Raw genomic sequence first — 15,858 nt, forward strand, 5'->3', positions numbered from 1 at the left:
CCGCTAATTCGTATAGAGCCATCGAATCGGCCCAACCAACAACTAGAGATGTATGCATTATATGGACAGCAAGCAAACGACCAAGATCGTTCAATACGACGGTATGAACATGATACCAAGGCAACCCATGGAAGTACCTCTCTATCAACGAAAAATAAACACTATGTAGCTTTATTGCACTTAAAAAAAACTATACTATAGATCTTCCCTTTTGAGTGGATTATCTCGGGGAAAGGATTAATATTTGTTCTATTATTTTAGTAATTATGGAACAATTTTGTTTGTAGGAACAAAATGAAGCATATCTATTCTACACCCGATAAGTACCAATATGCAATGGTAAGAGGTTGATACCTTTTATATGAGTGACTGCATTTATTTATTTTTTTTCATCATTCAAAGGACCTATTTAAAAGAATTTTCCTTTAGTATTTCTGTCTTCCTTTTTTATAAACTTATTACATCTATGGATAAAATAGGACAAAGAACAATATTATTAAGACAATAAATACATTGTTACACTTTCACATCAAAGTGAGCTATGGTTATTAATTTTTATCTCATTTAATGCTTATTGATGCTTCAAAAGTTCCTTTTTAAAACCCTGGAGAGGAAGATACACCGTGGATTGACGCATAGTGCGACTTGTCAGATATATTTGGTCATATGGTATTTCCCCATTCTCTTACCTGATCGAGATATCCTCTCTTTGGCCGAAGAAAGGTTGATTGAATCATAAAAAATTTGGAGCATGAAATATAATGAAGTGCAATTCAATCTATTTTTTAGGGGGGTATACTGATTAAGCTTCTTAATTATTATAATTTATAATTCATGGTTGGCTTGGTTAGACCAAAAAAATGAAATATAATATTAATATACTGGCTCTGTTTAGAAAAAAAAAAAACCAATTGGTAATATATCTGTGATTACCACTTATATCATATTCTATTTATAGAGATTTTCCACTTATAATATATAATGATGATATATAATAATGATCTCAAAATGTTAATCAATCGAGTAATGTGAAGAATGCATTAAATATTTACTATTTAGCGGGAGACATGGAATAAAAAGAAAAAAAGGAAGTTGTAGCGAAAGGATGTGGTATTGAGGCATTTTTCCTATATGTGCAAATACAAATCGAGCAGATATTTACTTGGAGTAAAGCCTAAACCTAAAAAAGGTTGAAGAAGACCGTTCAGGAACAAGAAAATTATATCGTGATTTGGATTGGATCCCGATGAAACAATACATCAATGAGAAGTTAGTCCATCCGATAAGTTTAGTGAATTTTTATTTATTTATAGGTTTTTTATTTATATATAAATTAAAACAGGCCAAAAATCATCTTTCTTAAAACATGAAAGAAAAAGTCCCTCTTGGTTACAAGTTAAAAATGAGACTGTTTCATTTCAATCTTTGTAGATTCCATGTATTATTCTCATTATGCATATAAAGGAGGAGCTGCATGAGATAAAAATCTCATGTACGATTCTGAAACGAAGATTCTTTGAATCGAATGACGGTCGTAATGGATGTTGGCTCAATCCTGATACGAACCTAGGACGACCTATGCCTAAACCCGTATTATATTAGCCCCGATCTAATTATGTTCAAGTTCTAATGGTCACCTCAACCCCTAATCAACCTATGATTAGAAACCTTGGTATATAAAAGACATCACAATAGGTGATGGAATTCTTATTGATAAGTCAAACTAAAACACTCATTCACTAATGGTGTTTTAGGTGCTCAAAAGAACAAAGAGAAATTCAATCTCATAAAATAAATTCTGAATATTATTCATGGTGTGTTCTTCGTATAAAACAAGCCCTTTTACAGGCTAATGAAAAAGGAAAAATAAGCCATGCAATGAAGAATCCTAATATGGCAGAAAGTTTCCTCCTTTCCTAATCTAATTTGGATTAATTAATTCCTTTATTTTGAATTAGGAATTAACTAATTTACAATGAAAATAATAAAATAATAAATTTCCTAAACTTATTTTTCCAGAAAATAAATAAATAAAAATTAAAAAGTGATGGTAATTTCCTAAAATAAAAAGTAGAATCAAATTAGGAAACTAAAATACTAGCTTTTTGACTAAGTTGACTTTGATCAATCTTTGACCAATTTGAGCTCCAAATCAGCTTCAACAGGCCTTTTAGGATGAAAATAAGCTTATTATGGAGTCCCACACGTTGCCCTTGCTTGGAAGAAAGAGAAAAAGCCAACTCAACAAAATACAGTAAAGCCAGCAAGCAATACAACAATTTTCGATCAACTTTTTGAAGTTGTTCATACAAGTCTGTAAAAGTTGGTTTTACTTCTACCTTGACTTGTTCCCATGATGTCTTAATGATTTTTTTTTTTTATCCATAAAGATTTGGAACCATTTCTTGCTGCTCGAACTCCATGAATGCACAAAAATTGCTACCCGTGTCCTTATTGGCTTCCATCACTTGTATGCCCAAAATAGGTCTTGGATCTTTGGATATGGACAAGTGCTATTGAGAATGAATTATCCCTTAGATAAAGGCAGCAAATTGGTCCCTAACCTTTTAGCTTGAGCCCTAGTGATCGGCCCGGTCTTCATCAGTATCGAGTCAGCAACCCAGCTGGCTGTCGGTTATGCGGGCACGGACGGATTCGCATCAAATCCGAAGGAAATTATGGAGAAGCTTTATAGAATTATTATGAAGCTATGCTATTAGAAATCAATCCCTATAATCAAAGTTATATACTCTATAACATAGGCCTTATCCACACAAGGAACGGAGAACATAGGAAAGCTTTGGTATATTATTTTTGGGCACTAGATCGGAACCCATTCTTACCACAAGCTTTTAATAATATGGCCGTGATCTATCATTATGCGTGACTATCTCCACTATAGAAAGGGAAAGAAAGAGCCAATCCATTAACAAATACTAGAAAAAAAAGGCTTTCTACATATGTATATCAGTTGCAGTAAAGAAATGCACTTCATGGAAGTGGAAATATGACTAAATTTGTATGCCTAGATACTTTATTCTATGGATAAAGGGTCTAATTGAAAAAGAAGTGCTACAAAGATCAATTCGCGAGATTCTGGCCAATACAATAACAACTGCTTACGTATGTCATGATATGAGATAAAAGTTAGGAATCCATTTATGTGATATAGTTGATCCCCTAAGGTATTGAGCAGCGGTGTAGCATCAGATCCCAACGATAGTAAGTCTTTTCCTTCTTATGAATAAATTCTTTTTCAAAGATTCTATATAAATTTATATATGAAACCGAGATAATTACCTTTTAGAAAATTCTAATGATAGTGGAAATACTTATGCTTTATGAAGGTGGGAGAAAAGATAAAACTGATTAAATCATTAAGCAAAATTAAAGTTTGAAACTCATAACCTCTTTTGGCTAACTCGAGAGAAAAAAATGGGATAGATCCATTAGAAATCTTATTCAATTATATATGGTAGATTAAAAAAAGGAGATACTAAAAGAATTTGACTGCTGAGAGATATGAGGTCGGAAACTCTCAAGTGCGGTTCTAAGGGAAGGAATTTACCTGCTTACTCCAACCGGGGAGAACAGGCCATTCGACAAGGAGATTTTGAAATTGCGGAGGCATGGTTTGTCCAAACTACGAAGTATTGGAAACAAGGTATAGTGCTTACTCCTTGGAGCTATATTGAAGCGTAAAATTGGTTGAAGATCACAAGGCGTTTCGAATGAGAACACATTTTATTCTAACTATTTTTTATTTATTATAATGAATTGTTTATGAATTTTTTGTTGTCTCTATCAGTCAAATAAAATGGATCATTCCTCTGGGAAGAACCCAATGAAAAAATTTCATCATATCCCTTCTCTTTCTAAGATCGTTCTATTTCGTCTATTATTTCATAGGGATAAACGATATACAAATAAGTTAGAAAATATATTTCTTTTCTACTATTAATAATAATAACTAATAAAAGTAAAAGAGACCTTCGGATGACTAAATATAAATACTAGCAAGTCTCATAGTAATGACTAATGACTGGTCACATGGTTTGGAATAGAGTAATAGTAATATATTCTATGTAAGATGTAAAGTGTCTTCGTTTAGGAACTTCTAATTAAGATATGAATACATTAGGTTGTAGAAAAAAGAATTGCATCAATTCAAAGCCCCTCAAAAAGATTTTATAAGATTAAAAAGGTCCATTAAGTGCCCCCCAGCTATGTCATAATAGATCCGAACACTTACCCCATATCGATTTCCAGATGATGAATAACTAAAGAAAATAGATAGATGGGAGATAGAAGATTAAAAACTAAGTCTAAACATCTTTCATAGGTTCACTAATTACATAACTATTGGTGGGTCTCCTTGTATGTGTTGTCCAAAAAGGGGAGGACTTAATGATTATTCGTTCACCGGAACTAGAAGTTAAAATTTTGGTAGATAGGGATCATCAAAACTTCTTTCGAGGAATGGGCCAGGCTAGGTCATTTCTCAAGAACAATAGCTAAAGGACCAGATACTATCACTTGGATCTGGAACCTACATGCTGATGCTTGTGATTTTGATAGCCATACCAATGATTTGGAGGATATCTCTTGAAAAGTATTTAGTGCCCATTTAAGCCAACTCTCCATCATTTTTCTTTGGCTGAGTGGTATGTATTTCCACGGTGCTTGTTTTTCCAATTATGAAGCATGACTAAGCGATCCTACTCACATTGGGCCTAGTGCCATGGTGGTTTGGCCAATAGTGGGTCAGGAAATATTGAATGGTGATGTAGGCGGTGGTTTCTGAGGAATACAAATAACCTCTAGTTTTTTTAGCTTTGGCAAGCATCTGGAATAAGTAGTGAATTATAGCTCTATTGTACTACAATTGGTGCATTGGTTTTTGCAGGCTTATTGGTTTTTGCTAGTTAGTTCCATTATCACAAAGCGGCTCCAAACTTGGCTTGCTTCCAAGATGTAGAATCTATGTTGAATCATCATTTGGCAAGGCTACTAGGACTTGGGTCTCTTTCTTGGGCAAGGTATTAAGTACATGTATCATTACCAATTAATCAATTAATGCTGGAGTGGATCCTAAAGAGATTCCACTTCCTCATTAATTTATCTTAAATCAAGATCTTTTGGCTCAACTTTATCCCAGTTCTGCTGGCGGAGCAACCATTTTTTTTAACATTAAATTGGTTAAAATATGCAAAATTAACACCATCATTTAGCTATTGCAATTCTTTCCTAATAGTAGGTCACATGTATAGGACCAACTGGGACATTGGTCATGGCATAAAAGATATTTTAGAGGCTCATAAAGGCCCATTTACCAGCTAGGGTCATAAAGGTCTATATGAGATCTTAACAACATCATGGCACACTTAACTATCTATTAACCTAGCTATGTTGGGCTCTATAACCATTGTTGTAGCTAACCATGTGTATTCGATGCCTCCTTATCAATATCTAGCTACCAACTATGGTACACAACTTTCATTGCTCACATATCACGTGTGGATTGGTGAATTTCTCATAGTTGGTGCTGCTATTCATGTACCCATTTCTATGGTAAGAGACTACGATCCAACTACTCAATACAATGGTCTATTCGATCGTGTCCTTAAACATCGCGATGGAATCATATCACATCTTAACTGGGTATGTATATTTTTAGGCTTTCACAGTTTTGGTTAGTATATTCATAATGATACTATAAGTGTTTTAGGGCATCCCCAAGATATGTTTTCAGATACTGCTACACAATTACAACTCGTCTTTACTTAATGGATACAAAACACCCATGCTTTAGCACCTAGCGCAACGGCCCCTGGTTCAACAACAAGTACCAGTTTAACTTGGGGGGTGGTGATTTAGTGGCCGTTGGTGGCAAGGTTTCTTTGTTACCTATTCCATTAGGAACCGTTGATTTTTTGGTACATCACATTCATGCATTTACAATTAATGTGAGGGTATTGATACTTCTGAAAGGTGTTCTATTAGCTTGTAGTCCACGTTTAATACCAAATAAAGCAAATCTTTGTTTTTGTTTCCCTTGTGATGGGCCTAGAAGGGGGGGTTGAGACATGTCAAGTATCCGCTTGGGATCATGTCTTCTTCAGGCTGTTCTAGATGTATAATTCAATTTCAATAGTAATATTCCATTTTAGTTAGAAAATGCAGTCAGATGTTTAGGTAGTATAAGTGATAGTGGTAACTCATATCACAAGAGGCAACTTTCTACAAAGTTCCATTACGATTAATGGGTGGCTCTGCGATTTCTTATGGGCATAGGCATCCCAGGTAATTCAGTCCTATCGTTCTTCGTTATCTTCATATGGCATTTTTTTCTGAGGTAATCATTTTGTATGGGCTTTTAGTCTAATGTTTCTATTTAGCAGGCATGGTTATTGGCAAGAACTTTTTGAATGCATCTTTAGGCTCATAATAAATTAAAATTGATACGAACCTAGGACAACCTGCTCCTTAACCCGTATTATATTAGCTCAGATCTAATTATATTCAAGTTCTAATGGTCACCTTAAAAACAAAGGGAAAATCGGCCACACAAAGTAGTTTCCTATGGTGGCCGAAATTCTCACTCCTTTCCTAATCTAATTTGCATTAATTAATTCATTTATTTTGAATTAGGAATTAATTAATTTAAAATGAAAATAATAAAATATTAACTTTCCTAAACTTATTTTTCCATTGAATAAATAAATTAAAACCAAAAAGTAATGATAATTTCCTAAAACCAAAAGTAGAATCAAATTAGGAAACTGATGTGATTCTGCCCAAGCCCGCTCAACCGATAACCCATTGGGGTGCTGACTCGATACGGATGAAGACTAGGCCAATCACAAAAGCTCAAATTAAGAGATTTAAGGACAAACTGGGAGTATTTATACAGGGGGTAATTAATCTCAATAGAGCTTGTCCATACTTGAAAATACAAAGCCTATTCTAAGCATTCAAGTGGTGGAAGCTGATACGGACCCAGGTCACAGTTTTGGTACATTTTTGGAGTCTGAGAAGCATGAAATGGTTCCAATGCTTTATGGGTTCAATACATATGCCTAAGAGGTCATGGAATCAAGTTAAAGCAGCCTCAAATGCAAACAAAAAGGGCTTGTATGGACAGCATCAACAATTTGGCCGAATTTGCTGTATTGCTTGCTGGATTTACTGTATTTTACTGTATTAGCCTTTTCTTATTTTTCCAAGCATGGGCAATGTGTGGACCTTCATATTCAGCTTATTTGGCATCCTAAAATGCATCTAGAAGCTGATTTGGAGCTCAAAGAGGTCAAAGATTGATCAAAGTCAACTTAATCAAAAAGGCTAGCATTTTTAGTTTCCTAATTTGTTTTTACTTTTTGTTTTAGGAAACTACCATTACTTTTTGGCTTTTATTTATTTATTTTCTGGACAAATAAATTTAGGAAGGTTTTTATATTATTCTTTCCATTGTAAATTAATTAATTCCTAATTTAATATAAAGGAATTAATTAATCAAACTTAGATTAGGAAAGGAAGTATACTTTCGGCCAACTTGGTTTCTTTATGTGCGTGGCCGGTTTTAACTAGGGTTTTTAGGGTTTATTTTGTTTCTTTCAAAGCCTATTTAAAGGCTTATTTATCAATAAGAATAAAACTTTGATTTGACTAAAAAAAATACTTGTGAGATTAATTATCTCATTGTTCTTAGAGAACACCTAAAACACCATTAGAGAATTGGTTGTTTTAGCTTGACTTATCAATAGGTTTTCCATCCCCTATTGTGGCGTCTACATCATACCAAGGTTTATAACCACAGGTTGGTTAGGGGTTGAGTTCCATTCCATTAGAACTTGAACTTAATTAAAGATCTGGGCTAATATAATACGGGTTTAGGAGCAGGTCATCCTAAGTTCGTATCATTTGGTATCAGAGCTAAATTTTGTTCAGCTTTGATCTATCTTTATTTGCTTTATTTGTTTTTATGTTATTCTGCAATTTTAGCATTAGGTTAAGGTCGCATCTATCCCATACATGCTCAGCATCTCTTTAAAAAAAAAAAAAACAAAACAAAAACTCATTCCTAGTTGAATTAGGTTTCTTTGTTTTACCATATCTTTGTTTCATTGTTTGTTGGTTGATTTTCATATTTGTTCTTGGTAATTTTTTTTTTTGTGGAATTTTTCTTTGCTGTTTTAGTCTTAAATATTTGCATTCATATATTTAAACCAAAAAAAATAAAAAAAAACAAAAGGTGACTTGCGGCAACAACTTAAAAAAAAAAAAAAAACTGCACTTTTGTTCTTGTCACGGGTTTGGTGATTATTACGAGTTGGAATTGCAATTTTGGTAATTATTCTTGCTATTGCAGTTGTTTATGTTCTGCGAGTCAAAAAAAAAGAAAAAAGGGAAAGCCGAATAAAAAAATAAAAATAAAAATAAAAATATTTCGGTTTGTTGGAGTTTGATTTGTTTGCTGGAAATTTGTTGGAGCTGCTGGCTTTTTGATTAGTTATCCAATATTTGAGTTGCTGGGGAATTATTTTTGCTACTGGATATTTTGATTTTGGATGCTTAAATTATTTGGATTAAAATCAGTTAAAGGATTTGATACAAAACTTGAATTACAAAGAACAACAACCAACAACTATTCTATAGTTTTGTTCAATTTGATTCTTGTTCGTATTTGAATTTCTTTTTCTGGAATTTTATTCTTGAACTCATAATCTACTACCATCTGGTGCAGTTTTCAAAAATTCCAACGTTTTCCCATTATTTTGTGTTTTCTAGTCTAGAAAGCCGAAAAATTAGGATTTGTTGGATTCTTTCGGTATTGCCTAGTGTGCAAACACGAGTGTCAAGACCTTGTTTGAGTGAAACACATGAGGGAGTGAATAATGTGAGGATTTATTTTATTTTTGCAGTATTTTACTAACATGTCAGATTCTACAATAAGAAGAGGAGATCCACCCTTGAGGATCAATGAGGAAGAGTTCGTAGCATTCCATGGCAATGTCCGAGCTATCTGGAGCGGAGACCAAGTGGACACGAGAGCTGTTTTAGAGTCAATACAGCGGGTTAGTGCTCAAGTTGAGCATGTGAATCAAAGGATGGGAAGGCTAGAAGTTTCCCAAGGAATTTCGAACACAAGAAATAGGCAAGAATTCCATGGAGGACGAAGAGGTCGCCAGAGACCGAGAGAGGAATTTGATGAGGAGCCATTCGGTGGAGACTTTGAGGAAGGTATGGACGAAACTTTTGCTGTCCAAGATAGAGCTGACCATTGAAGATATAGGAGGGAAGAAATAGATGGCAATCTTAGCAATATCAAGATCAACATCCCACCATTCATGGGAAAAAATGACCCCGAAGCATATTTGGAGTGGGAAGAAAAGATGGAGATGATATTTGACCGCCATAATTGTTCAGAGGCTAAGAAGGTGAAATTGGCAGCAATGGAGTTTGGCCATTATGTACTCCAATGATGGACCAATGAGCAAAACACCTCAAGGAGAGTTGGTGATGACTTGATTACTACATGGCAACAAATGAAAGGAGCAATGAGGAAGCGATTCGTACCATCACACTATCATAGGTTGCTGCATCAAAGACTTCAATCTTTATCTCAAGGACATGGATCTGTGGAGGATTATTACAAGGAGATGGAGATGCTTATGATGAGATTGAACTTGAATGAAGATAGGGAAGCAACCATGGCAAGGTTTCTTGGTGGTTTGAATCATGACATAGCTAATCAACTAGAATTGCAACAATATGTGGAATTGAAGGAGATGTTGCATGTGGCTATTAAATTAGAGCATCAATTCAAGAGGAGGGGTGTAAGATCATGGTTTGGAGGTGTTTCCAACAGTGGAAGGTCCAATTCAAGTGGCTGGAGGAACAATCCCATCTATGAAAACAAGCCAAAGCCAAAAGTCAAAGAAGAAAGTTCAAACCGGCCAAGGAAGGAGACTAGAATCAAATCTGTCCAAGCACCAAAGAATGAGGTAAAATTAGATCCTAAACATTCTAGAACTCATGATGTTGTGTGTTTTAAGTGTCAGGGACAAGGACACATCGCTAGCCAATGCTCAAATAGAAGAATCATAGCGTTAAAGGGCAATGATGAGCTAGAATCAGAAAGTGAAGAAAGTGAGGATGAAGCCAAGCAAGAGGAGGAGGACTTGGAGGATGAACCCGAAACCTTGCAAGCATTTTTAGTTTCCTAATTTGTTTTTACTTTTTGTTTTAGGAAACTACCATTACTTTTCGGCTTTTATTTATTTATTTTCTGGACAAATAACTTTAGGAAGGTTTTTATTTTATTCTTTCCATTGCAAATTAATTAATTCCTAATTTAATATAAAGGAATTAATTAATCAAACTTAGATTAGGAAAGGAAGTATAGTTTCGGCCAACTAGGTTTCTTTATGTGTGTCGCCAGTTTTACATAAGGTTTTTAGGGTTTATTTTGTTTCTTTCAAAGTCTATTTAAAGGCTTATTTATCAATAAGAATAAAACTTTGATTTGACTAAAAAAAATACTTGTGAGATTAATTATCTCTTTGTTCTTAGAGAACACCTAAAACACCATTAGAGAATTTGTTGTTTTAGCTTGACTTATCAATAGGTTTTCCATCCCCTATTGTGGCATCTACATTATACCAAGGTTTCTAACCATAGGTTGGTTAGGGGTTGAGGTCCAGTCCATTATAACTTGAACTTAATTAAAGATCAGGGTTAATATAATACGGGTTTAGGAGCAGGTCGTCCTAGTTTCGTATCAAAAACTAACATACTAGCTTTTTGACTAAGTTGACTTTGACCAATATTTGACCAATTTGAGCTCCAAATCAGCTTCAATATGCTTTTTAGGATGCCAAATAAGCTTATCATGAAGTTCCACACGTTTCCCTTGCTTGGAAGAAAGAGAAAAAGCCAACTCAGCATAATACAGTAAAGCCAGCACAAAATACAGCGAAAACAAGCCAAATTTACTAACTGTTCGTACAACCCCTTTTTGGATGACTTTGAAGTTGATTTGACTTGATTCCATGTCCTATTGGGCATATGTATTGAATCCATGAAATAGTGGAACCATTTCATGCTTCCCGGCCTCCATAATTGCACAAAAACCATTACCCGGGTTCGTACCGGCTTCCACCACTTGTATGCTCAAGATAGTTCTTGGATCTTCGGGTATTGACAAGCCATTTTGAATATGAATTAATCCCTAGATAAAGGCATCAAGATTTTCCTTAAACTTCTTAGCTTGAGCACTAGTGATCGGCCCCGTCTTCAGCTGTATCGAATCAGTACCCCTGCAGATTGTCAATTGAGCGGGTTCCGGCAGATTCGCATAAAAAAGTTGTTCCTACTACTCAGCCTAGAGCCTTGAGCATTGTCCAAGGACATGCTGTAGGAGTAACCCATTACCTTCTGGGTGGAATTACCACAACGTGGGCATTTTTCTTCGCAAGAATGATTGCAGTAGGATAATGGCTAGAAGGATTTGAAAGGCATTATGGCATTAAGATTTCCAAGGTTTAGCTAAGGCTTATCTCAAGACCCCACTACTCATCGTATCTGGTTTGGTATTGCTACTGCACATGACTTCGAAAGTCATGATGATATTAATGAGGAACGTCTTTATCAGAATATTTTTGCTTCCCATTTTGGGCAATTAACAATAATATTTCTGTGGACTTTTGGAAATCTATTTCATGCAGCTTGGCAAGGAAACTTTGAGGCATGGATACAGGACCCTTTATGGGTAAAACCTACTGCTCATGCAAATTGGGATCCTCATTTTAGTCAATCGACTGTGGAAGCTTTTACTCACGCCGAGGGGGGGGGGTGCTTTTGGCCCAGTGAATATCACTTATTTTGGTGTTTATCAGTGGTGGTATACAATCAGTTTAAGTACCTATGGAGATCTTCATAATGGAACTCTTTTTTTATTATTTCTTTCTACCATATATTTAATAGCCGGTTGGTTACACCTACAACTGAAATGGAAACCGAGCATTTTTTTTTTGGTTTAAAAATGTCGAATCGCACCTCATTCATCATTTATCAGGACTATTTGTAGTAAGTTCCTTGGCTTGGACAAGAACATTTAGTTCATGCTGCTATTCCGAGAGCCAGAGGGGAATACATTCGTTGGAATAATTTCTTAGATGTATTGCCGCACTACCAAGGATTAGGCCCACTTTTTACAGGTCAGTGGAATCTTTATGCTTAAAACTCCAATTCCAGTAGTCATTTATTTGGTACCTCCCAAAGGGCTGGAATATCAGTCAGCCATAAACGCAAAGTTTATGGCTGACTGATATTGCTCATCATCATTTAGCTATTGCTTTTACTTTCCTTATTGCTGGTCACATTTATAGAACTAATTTCAGGATTGGGCATAGTATAAAAAACCTTTTAGAAGAACATATTCCTCCAGGGGGACAATTGGGGCATGGACATAAAGGTCTTTATTACACAATAAATAATTCGATTCATTTTCAATCAAGCCTTGCTCTAGCCTCTTTAGGGGTTATTACTTCCTTGGTTGCTCAACACATGTACTATTTGCCCGCTTATGCATTCATAGCACATATCTTTACTATTCAAGCTGCTTTATATACTCATCACCAATACTTTGTAGGATTCATCATGACAGGGGCTTTTGCTCATGGAGCTGTATTTTTTATTAGAGATAACAATCCATAACAGAATGACGATAATGTATTGGAAAGAATGTTAGACCACAAAGAAGCCATTATTTCCCATTTAAGGTGGGCCATCCTCTTTCTAGGGTTCCGTACTTTAGGACTTTATGTTCATAATGATGTCATGCTTGCTTTTGGTGCTTCGAATAAACAAATCTTAATTGAACCTGTATGATACGAACCTAGGACGACCTGCCCCTAAACCCGTATTATATTAGCCCGGATCTTTAATTAAGTTCAAGTTCTAATGGAATGGACCTCAACCCCTAACCAACCTGTGGTTAGAAACCTTGGTATAATGTAGACGCCACAATAGGGGATGGAAAACCTATTGATAAGTCAAGCTAAAACAACCAATTCTCTAATGGTGTTTTAGGTGTTCTCAAAGAATAAAGAGATAATTAATCTCACAAGTATTTTCTTAATCAAATCAAAGCTGTATTCTTATTGAAAAATAAGCCTTTTAAATAGGCTACAAAGCCATGAAATAAAACCCTAGAACATAAACAAAATCAGCCACCACACATAAAGAAACCTAGTTGGCTGAAACTATACTTCCTTTCCTAATCTAAGTTTGATTAATTAATTCCTTTATATTAAATTAGGAATTAATTAATTTACAATGGAAAGAATAAAATAAAAACCTTCCTAAAGTTATTTTTCCAGAAAATAAATAAATAAAAGCCAAAAAGTAATGGTAGTTTCCTAAAACAAAAAGTAAAAACAAATTAGGAAACTAAAAATGCTAGCCTTTTTGATCAAGTTGACTTTGATCAATCTTTGACCTCTTTGAGCTTCAAATCAGCTTCTAGATTATTTGTATGATGCCAAATAAGCTGAATATGAAGTCCCACACGTTGCCCATGCTTGGAAAAATAAGAAAAGGCTAATACAGTATAATACAGTAAAGCCAGCAAGCAATACAGCAAATTCGGCCAAATTGTTGAGGCTGTCCGTACAAGTCCTTTTTGATTGCATTTGAGGCTGCTTTAACTTGATTCCATGACCTCTTAGGCATATGTATTGAACCCATAAAGCATTGGAACCATTTCATGCTTCCCGGACTCCAAAAATGTACCAAAACAGTCACCCGGGTCCGTATCGGCTTCCGCCACTTGGATGCTTAGAATACGCTTTGTATCTTCAAGTATGGACAAGCTCTGTTAAGATTGATTACCCCCTGTATAAATACTCCCAGGTTGTCCTTAAATCTCTTAATTTGAGCTCTTGTGATTGGCCTGGTCTTCATCCGTGTCGAGTTAACACCACAGCGGGTTATCGGTTGAACGGCCTCGGGCAGAATCACATCACTGTATTTGCCCAATGGATACAATGGACTCATGGTAAAACTTCATATGGGTTCAATGTACTTTTATCTTCAACAAAGGTCCCGCGTTCAATACAGGTTGAAACATATGGTTGCCTAGTTGGTTAAATGTTGTTAATGAGAATAGTAATTCACTATTCTTAATAATAGGACCCGGAGATTTCTTAGTTCATCATGCTATTGCTTTGTTGAAGTGTGGCAATTTTGCCACTTCATAATGTATGTCACCGGCTAGCATGCACACCTTGGTATCAAATCTTTTCCTTTTATGAGTTTATATTTTTTTGTATGTTTTTAATTGATGTAAGATATATTTTGATAATGTTTTGTGCCTAAGTTATGTATGCAAAAGTATAGGCAAAGTTATGCACAAAAGAGTAGGAATGTTATGCTGGAAATGCCTATGCTGCTGGATTTATAATTTCCAGCAACATGGTTCCACTATTTATCTTATATCTCAGGTTGCAAATGAATTTTTGGGATGAAATTTTGAGGGATGTCTACAGAAATATATAGAACACTATGGTTCAAATTTCAGTTCCAAATGACATGGGAAAGTCCATTTTCTATTCCAAACAGATTGCTGTATCTGATGGGCCCAGTATGCAGAGTATGGGTCAGTTTTGGAGCTGTTTGGCCCATGATCCGGTTCCAGAACCTTCCTAGCTCTTGGAACAATATTTATTGATGACCAAGGATGCTTCAAACCAAGTTTCATAAGCAGATACAAAGGGGAACTAAGTAGGTAAAGCTAGTTTGGTTGTTTACCCAATCTAGTTAAACAATAGGAACTTAGTTCAAACCATGTGCCACTTTTTACTATATTTGGACGAGACATGTTGCAGCTGATTTTTACCTTTTTTGTGTATGAAAATTTAGGTGTTGACCATTTTACTTTTCAAATTTCAAATACTTTACTCATTTTGTAAGCTCACATGCTTGGCATGTGTGAACTAGTTGTAATTTCAAGCTTATATTGTAAAATGAATGAAATGGCTACACATCTAAGCCTCATTTTCAAAAACCAACCTGGTCCTCTTCTTCTCATCTCTTCTTCATCACCTTAGAACACTTTAGGAACCCTAAAAACCAGAAAACACCATAACCAAAACCTAAAAACACAACTCACACACAACCATTCCCAAGAGCATCACCAAAAGCTTGCTTGTTGCTAACACTTCAAGCTAGCTTGCTCTTGGTCATAACCTTCTCGCCCCAACAAAGTGGTCATAACCTTCTCGAAGCTAAGATATCTTCATTGGAGGAGTCAAGGAACCTAAATGAAATTTCCTTGCCTGAGTTGGTGAATGCCTTGCAAGCTACGGAGTAAAGGAGGAGGATTAGACATGAAGAATCAATGGAGGCTGCATTAGTGTCTAAACAACATCAAAAGACACAAAATTAAAAGAAGAAGAAGCTTAAGGTCATAAAGGAGAAAGGTGAAACTAGCAAACCCGAGAGGAAGTCCTATGAACCTTGTCACCATTGCAAGAAGAAAGGTCATCATCCAAGAAGGTGTTGATGGAGGCCGGACGCATTTTGCCATAAATGCCAACAAAAGGGTCATGTGGAGAGAGTATACAAGGCTAACAAGAAAGATAAGCAACAAGCAAATGTTGCTAAAGATAATGCAAGTGATAGTCAATCCGAAGAGTTGCGTGTTGCTACTTGTTTTAGTAGCATTAAGAATGATGAAGGATGGATCATTGATAGTGGAGCAACACACCATATGTCTCACAAGCATGAGTGGTTCACAAACTTGGATAGGAGCAGCCACAACAAAGTTAAAATTGGAAATGGAGCCTTGATGGA

General features: G+C 35.4%; 1 pseudogene; it reads left to right on the forward strand.

Moving 5' to 3' along the window:
* The first annotated feature begins 4,407 nt into the window (after positions 1–4,407).
* LOC125419678 (photosystem I P700 chlorophyll a apoprotein A1-like) lies at positions 4,408–11,499 on the forward strand (annotated as a pseudogene).
* The last annotated feature ends 4,359 nt before the right edge of the window (positions 11,500–15,858 follow it).

The sequence above is a fragment of the Ziziphus jujuba genome, chromosome 11 (assembly GCF_031755915.1).
Source record: "Ziziphus jujuba cultivar Dongzao chromosome 11, ASM3175591v1".
In the NCBI taxonomy this organism is placed as follows: Eukaryota; Viridiplantae; Streptophyta; class Magnoliopsida; order Rosales; family Rhamnaceae; genus Ziziphus; species Ziziphus jujuba.